Raw genomic sequence first — 6,950 nt, 5'->3', positions numbered from 1 at the left:
AATACTAGCTCCCGGCTGCGGCGGGAGAAACCCCGCACCCTCTCCCTGTCCCGGGTGCCGGTCACCTCGGTCCTGGTGCAGCCAGAGATAGACAGCAGGGAGGCAAGGGTCGGACCCGGAGAACGGAGGGATTGACGTGTTAACTCCTTCAGAGCCTTCCTCCACCCTTGTCACGACCACCTGCCCCTGCTCCTACCTGTTGCTAAGGCAACCTGCCCCAGGGACTGTCCCTCCCTACAGGGAGTTGTAAATTACTCCCCCTCCTGCCCAGATCACTCCAACTAGGCCTCTCCAGCCCAGGGCTTCCCACCTTTTGGCCATCCCACTGGGCATCTCCTGGGCCTAGAAAGAGAGAGAAAAGGGAAAGAGAGCAGAGAACAAAGGAAGCCAGACCGCCTTCACTTCTTGGGATTCCAGGATACCGGCTATGGCCCCCTTCTCCCTCCTGGGAGGGGAGGGAGAAGCCTATGTTACCCGCTTTTTAAAAATACATATATTTTTTAGTTGTAGATGGGCACAATACTTTTATTTAGTATTTTTTATGTGATGCTGGAGATCACACCCAGTGCCTCATGCATCCCTAGGCAAGCGCTCAACCACTGAGCCACAACTCCAGCCCTATGTTACCGCTTTTTAAGTAAACCCTGCTTTATATGCCTGCCTGGACATGCTTCTCTAATATTATACTTCAACATCTGAGGAAGCAGAACTAGTCAGTGGTAACTGGCGGTATCACTGGGACCTGTGTTTGGTTGCTAGGTGAGCTGGTGTGGGTCTCAGCTGCCAGGTCACCGTCTGGTTTTTCAGGTCGGGGCAACTCCAGAACACATGGGATCTGGGGAGATGGTTCTCCAAGGGGCCCATGCTGCTCAGCTTTCAGTTGCTTGGATGCTTTTCTGGCTGTGTCTAGGCACATTCATTGGAAGCACGATGCTCCTGATATACAAACATCCCCTTTGGATACAGACTTGGATCCAAACTCAGAATCTATCCTTAAGGAGCTGCCTTACCTTGGACTAATTAAGCAATGTCTGACCTCTTGTTTGGAATGCAACAATGCCTACCCTACACATTTGTTAGGAAATGACCTGTAATTCTTTGTACAGTTGCTACATTAAATTCAGTAGTATTTAAAGCCATACTGGGTGTCCTAGGTAAAACCATTAAGAAGGCTAAAGCTGGGCCACCAACTAGTAAATGGAACCATTTGACAAAAGGAAATCAACCTAGCTTGGCCCAATGGAGCACACTGGTAATCCCAGTGACTCAAGAGGCTGAAGCAGGAGGGTTACAAATTAAAGGCCAGCCTCAGCAATTTCATGAGACCCTGTCTCAAAATAAAAAATAAAAAGGGTTGGAGATGTATCTCAGTGGTGAAATGCCCCTGGGTTCAGTCCCCAGTACCAAATAAATACATAAATAATTTTAAAAAGGGAATCCATTAAGGTTGTAAGGATTGAGTATATTAGTCATCTTTAGACAGCAGTCTTCCTCCTTTCAGAACTTAGACTTGGACCCAAGAGTCAGAAGCAGCAAGAAGGCTTAAACCTTAATGAGGATAAAAGTGAAAATACAAGTCTATACTCAGAATAGGTGAGTACAGTTGAAGCCCGACTCTGTGCATTGATTTTAAGGTCGCTAGGGTCATCATGTCTCCCATGCTCACTACTACTGAGTTGCCGGTGTGTTGCTGGCTTTTCCAAAGCATTCGAACTCTTCACCTATTTCTAGGATATTGTATTCTTGTTTGCAAAATGCGAGACAGTACTTTGACTATTGACTTTGTGCTGCATCAGAGCCACTCAGTTTCGTGCCAGGCACATCTGGAAGAAATTATAACCGCCTAATGAAATCGTTGGCGTGTGCGTTCACCATTTCTCTGCATTTCATTGAAGGAATTGGGGAGTGGTAGCCCTAGTAGGAATACCTCCAGCAGCTCTTTCGGGTCTGGGGAGCTGGTAGTTCACCGGTTGTGCCTGCAGAGGGCGCACTAGGGGACAGTCAGTTTCCCCTGGGGAAATCATTGACTCTCACCCTCTACAAGCCTCAAGTCAACTGAAGCCCAGAGGAAGTCCATTGGTCAGTTGTGAGTCTCCCATTCAAAATTAGTCTGCTTGTTTGTTTTATGGATTTTATTTTAATTAATTAATTTATTTATTTATTTTAATTAGGTATATATGACAGCAGAATGCATTTTGATTCGTTGTATACAATTGCAGCACATCTTGGGTTTTATTTTTGTTTTGTTTGGGTACTGGGGATTGAAGCCAGGGGCATTCTGTCACAGAGTTACATCCCCAGCCCTTTTTAAAATCTTATTTTGAGACAGGGTCTAAATTGCTCAGGCTGACCTCCTGCCACCCTGCTGCAGCCTCCCGAGTCGCTGGGATTACAGGAGTGCGTCACCTCCCCTGGCTCTGCGGATCTTGTTAAGGCTCTGTTTCTAACCAGCTTCCCCTTCCCCACTGCCTTTACCACTAGGCACAGTAGGTATGACACCTTGTGCCCATAATATTCTTGAGGCATACCGAATGTTTAATTCACTTTAAAATCTGAAGGAGATAAATGAACTTGGGTGGAATATTAATACATTAATCTTTATACCAATAAAACATATATTTTTTCTATTTATTTATGAAGGAAGGGACCCACAAAGGCCACAGTGCCCACCGCCTGGGAGACTCACAGTGTGGCCCTCCCCTGATCCCCTACTGTTGGCTGCCCTCTACAAGCCCCATTCAGAGTGAGGGGCAGTTTCCTCCTGGCTTATTACTAGGAGCCCTGGTGCCCCTAGCGCCTGTCTGAGTGTGATTGCCAGGGTCAACAGCACAAGGTCACTGGACGACAGGGACATTATACATCCTTCTTCTCTCTTAGCCTGCCCTTGAGCTGGGCACCACCATTCCTCCTGCCTGCCTTTACCAGCCTCTTCCTGGTGTGCTTCCCGGCCCTGTGAGGACAGCAGCTTATTAGACTAGTGTAGAAGTGAGCTGCAATTGTCTGCTTGTCTCAAAGGTTTCTGGACATTAAAATTGTGTCTCATTTATGTGCATAAGGAGATCCACCACTTCAAAAAAAATTTTCAGGGAGCGGGGGAAACCAGGGATTGAACGCAGGGGCACTCAACCACAGAGCCACATCCCCAGCCCTATTTTTTTGTTTTTTACTTAGAGACAGGGTCTCACTGAATTGTTTAGCACCTCACTTTTTGCTGAGGCTGGCTTTGAACTCGTGATCCTCCTGTGTTAGCCTCCCAAGCCACGGCACCTGGCTCCTTCAAAATCAACCCAATTTTACATTATGATCATATCTAAATTGTTATAAAAATATTATGCTGAATATCTACCTGTGAAATACTTTTTTCTTGATTTAAAAAAAGTTCAAGAGATGGGTTGGGGTGTAGCTCAGTGATAAAGCACTTGCCCAGCAAGCATGAGGCCCGGGTTCCACTCCCAGCCCTGCACACAGCAACAACAGAATCCATAAGGGAGATGTTTCAGGCTCCATCCCAACCACTGGACATACATACTTCACCACAACCCACGAGCGGTCCTACTTTACCTCCATGGAAGATGAGGGAATGGAGGCTCAGAGAGTGTTGCTAACTTGCACAGGACACCCAGAGAGAAAGAAGGTAGCAAAGTGGGATCCAGATGAAACCCATGTCCACTACCTACTCCTCAGTATTCACACACACACACACACACACACACACACACTCAAGCATACATATTTGGTTAATTATATGTAAAATTTGGCATCACAAAGTTTATGATCTGAGAGCTTATATAGAAATTAAATTTATGTATTTAAAAAATTTAGAGACCAGTGAGGTGGTGCATGCTCTGTAATCCCAGCTGTTTAGGAGGCTGAGGCAGGAGGATTACAAGTTCAAGACCAGCCTCAGCAACTTAGCCAGGTGCAGGGCAACTTAGACCCCATCTCAAAATAAAAAATAAAAAGTAGCTCGGAGGTAGGGCACCCCACCCCCGTCCAAAATAAATAAATAAATAAATGAAAAGGGTTGTGTTTCCATGATAAAGTGCTCCTTGGGTTCAGGCCCTAGTCCCTCAGTACCAAACAAAATAACCACAACAACAACAAAAGCAGAGGGCGGGATGTGGAGTAGGAAGACAAACATTTCTTATGTTCTTGTCCTTGTCACACATACTTGTCATTTGTCATATAGTTTCCTTAATTCTACAAGTTATGTTTTAACTTTCTCTTAACATTATAGCTTTGATGTTTTCTACAAAAGAATGCAAACTTCATAAAAACTCAAGCACCATTGACACTTAGGGCCCATTTCCCAGCCAGGTGCAGTGGCACACACCTGGGATCCCAGCTACTGGGGAGGCTGAGGCAAGAGGAGGCCAGCCTGGGTAATTAGAGAGACCCTCTCTCAAAAAGTAAAAACTAATAAAAGGGCTGGTTGGCTCAGTGGTGGGGCGCCTGCCTGGCTGGAGCACCCACGCTCCCAGCCGTGGTGCTGCCCTGAGCGAGTGACCCCTCCCGTTTCAGTGCTCCTATTAATAAAGTCATTCCTAAAATCCATATGGTGTGTAATGGGAAGCTTGGGATCAGCATCTCTTTGGTTTCTGCTCTGGTGCCTTCAGGATGGCTCGGTCTCCTCTGCTTAGATTTGCTGCCTGGGCAGATCACTTCCTTCCCAGCTGCTCTCCGCAGCCACCCACTGTTACCATGATTGGCCTCCGCTGGATGCTGAGCTTACCAAAGTCCCATAGGCAGCAGGAGGTGGGGAATGTGTGTGTGTGTGTGTGTGTGTGTGTTGGGGGGCTCCAAGGCTTCTGTGGTAGGGTTTGGAATCCACACACAGCCTGTGGATGGGGGGGGGGGGAGGAGGACACCAGCTGGCTTCTCAGCTCCAGCTGATTGTCCCAGCACACCTGTGTCAATTCAGGAAGCCAGTTATTTTGCAGAGTGCTAGAAATTATATTTGTCTGTTGTTATGCTCAAATTCGGGACCCCCAAAAGACCACCAGAGGCCAAGATCGATGTAAACAGCAAAGAGGTATTTATTGCGAGCTAGCTCGGTCCTCCGTGGGCACAGCAACTGGTAATGCTGAGAGGCCCCGAGCCCAGGGTTTGCAGCAGTTTTATACATTCTTTGGAGAAGGCAGGGACCCCCACACATCATAGCATCTCTTAGCAAATCATCACACACCGCGGGAAAATCAAATAACAACTCTAAAACATGATTAGCACATTCACTGGCGGGAACAAGTTGGGTAGGGGTGATTGGTCAGTACAAAAGGGGGATTCCTTTGAACTGATTGGTTTAAGCCAAAAGGGGTGTACATGCTGAACTACATGGTTTCCCAACACCATAAACTACTGGGAGGGTCATCTGGCATCCCAGGTGTTTCCCTGTCTCATGCTGATTGGTGGCTGCTAGGGGGTTGCTATGGATCCCCACCTAGCCTAAGTCAGGGACACCTGGGGCAGCAGATCTCTCCTGTTATTTGTAGATAAACCACTTAGCAGGTGGGAATGTGCCTAGGAGTGCTCTGTGGGTCTTTCCAAGGACAAAGGTGATGTCCCTTCCTTGGACTGGCTTTGCTCTGAGGTAGAGGCTGGTTTTCATTCCCCCCTTTGTCTGGAAACTTGGGAACCAATCATGGTTCCCTCTGTTGGGGGCCTATTTGGGCTGGCTCTATATCTTGGTAAACAGTAATCCTCAGGGGACCGTCTTCAACTTCCCAGACTCACTCAAAATTGGCCTCCTAGATCCAACCTGACTCGCTTTACCTATCTACACTGCCTATCTATTTCTGGCTTCATTCCCCCTAATTTTAGGAACTCTTTATTGCTGTGAGAAGGGGTGACGGCTCGTTCTGGCTGCTTCAGAGCTGAAAAGGGGGCTCAAAGACATGGGGGACGATGTGGGGGACGTGAGTTCCCTTTTAGAAGTCAGTTCCATTGGAGGTCTGGTTGGGGAAAAACAGGTTGTCATCTGGGGATGGGTGCTTCTATGAGAGAAACAAAAACCATGAGTACTGAATAAGTGTTGCAGCAGCTGGAACATGTCACTGTACAGAAGTTTCCTCCAGGCTTTAACATCCCCAGTTATCAGGACTGTAAACATAACATTTAACTTTTAGGGTGACAGATGTCCTTCCCCTTAAGATACAGTTTAACAATTTAATGTCATCTGATCTTGCAAAATCCTTTTACTAGTATGACCTCTGTGTCTAATAGAGAAATCTTTAATTCTGTTACTCAGGGCTGGATAATCATACTAGCAAACACCAAGCCTACCTGTGTAGGTTAGAAATAGCTGTAGGCCTTAAACTAAAAACTACTCTGGCAGTTCCTTTTGATAGTTATCAGGCATTCCTGCCTAAGAATCTCTTTTGTAGCCCCCAGTTTACTTATTCTTGGAAGTTACATTTAACTATTATTATTATTTAAAATGCCCAGGAATAGCTGTGTTTTGGCTTTAACCGTCTTTGCTAGGTGTTTAAGATGAAGCAGTCAAACTGACTTTTGTTTCTATCTATTGTTAACTGTCAGCTGAGTTTCCCTGGGAGTCCTGGGGGAACTTTACAGCAGCTTCTCAATTCTGCTAGTGCCATTTGTGCTAGGATGGGTCCAGGCCTTGCTTGACCACGTGGCTTCCCTTGGAAGCATCAGGGATGTCTCCCTTCTCTGATGACCCTCCTCTTCATAGCAAATGCACTGATTGGCTTTCTGTCCTCCAGTGGTCTCATTAATCTCCCTGATTGGGAGGTTATTTGACCCAGAGTTGCAAAGCTCTTTAGAGAAGTCCCCGGTTCCCTGGATTCAGACTGACTCAGAGGGAAAGAGCCAAATATTGGTTTTCTTAACCCTTTTAATTTAACTTTAATTTTAAAACTTAATCTTAAACATCCAGGAAATAAATTTCAATAGCCTTATATTAAGAGTACTGGGCTTTGATGTTTATCTCT

This window comes from Marmota marmota, unplaced genomic scaffold, assembly GCF_001458135.2.
Source record: "Marmota marmota marmota unplaced genomic scaffold, marMar, whole genome shotgun sequence".
Classification (NCBI taxonomy): domain Eukaryota; kingdom Metazoa; phylum Chordata; class Mammalia; order Rodentia; family Sciuridae; genus Marmota; species Marmota marmota.
This window is presented reverse-complemented; position numbering follows the sequence as displayed.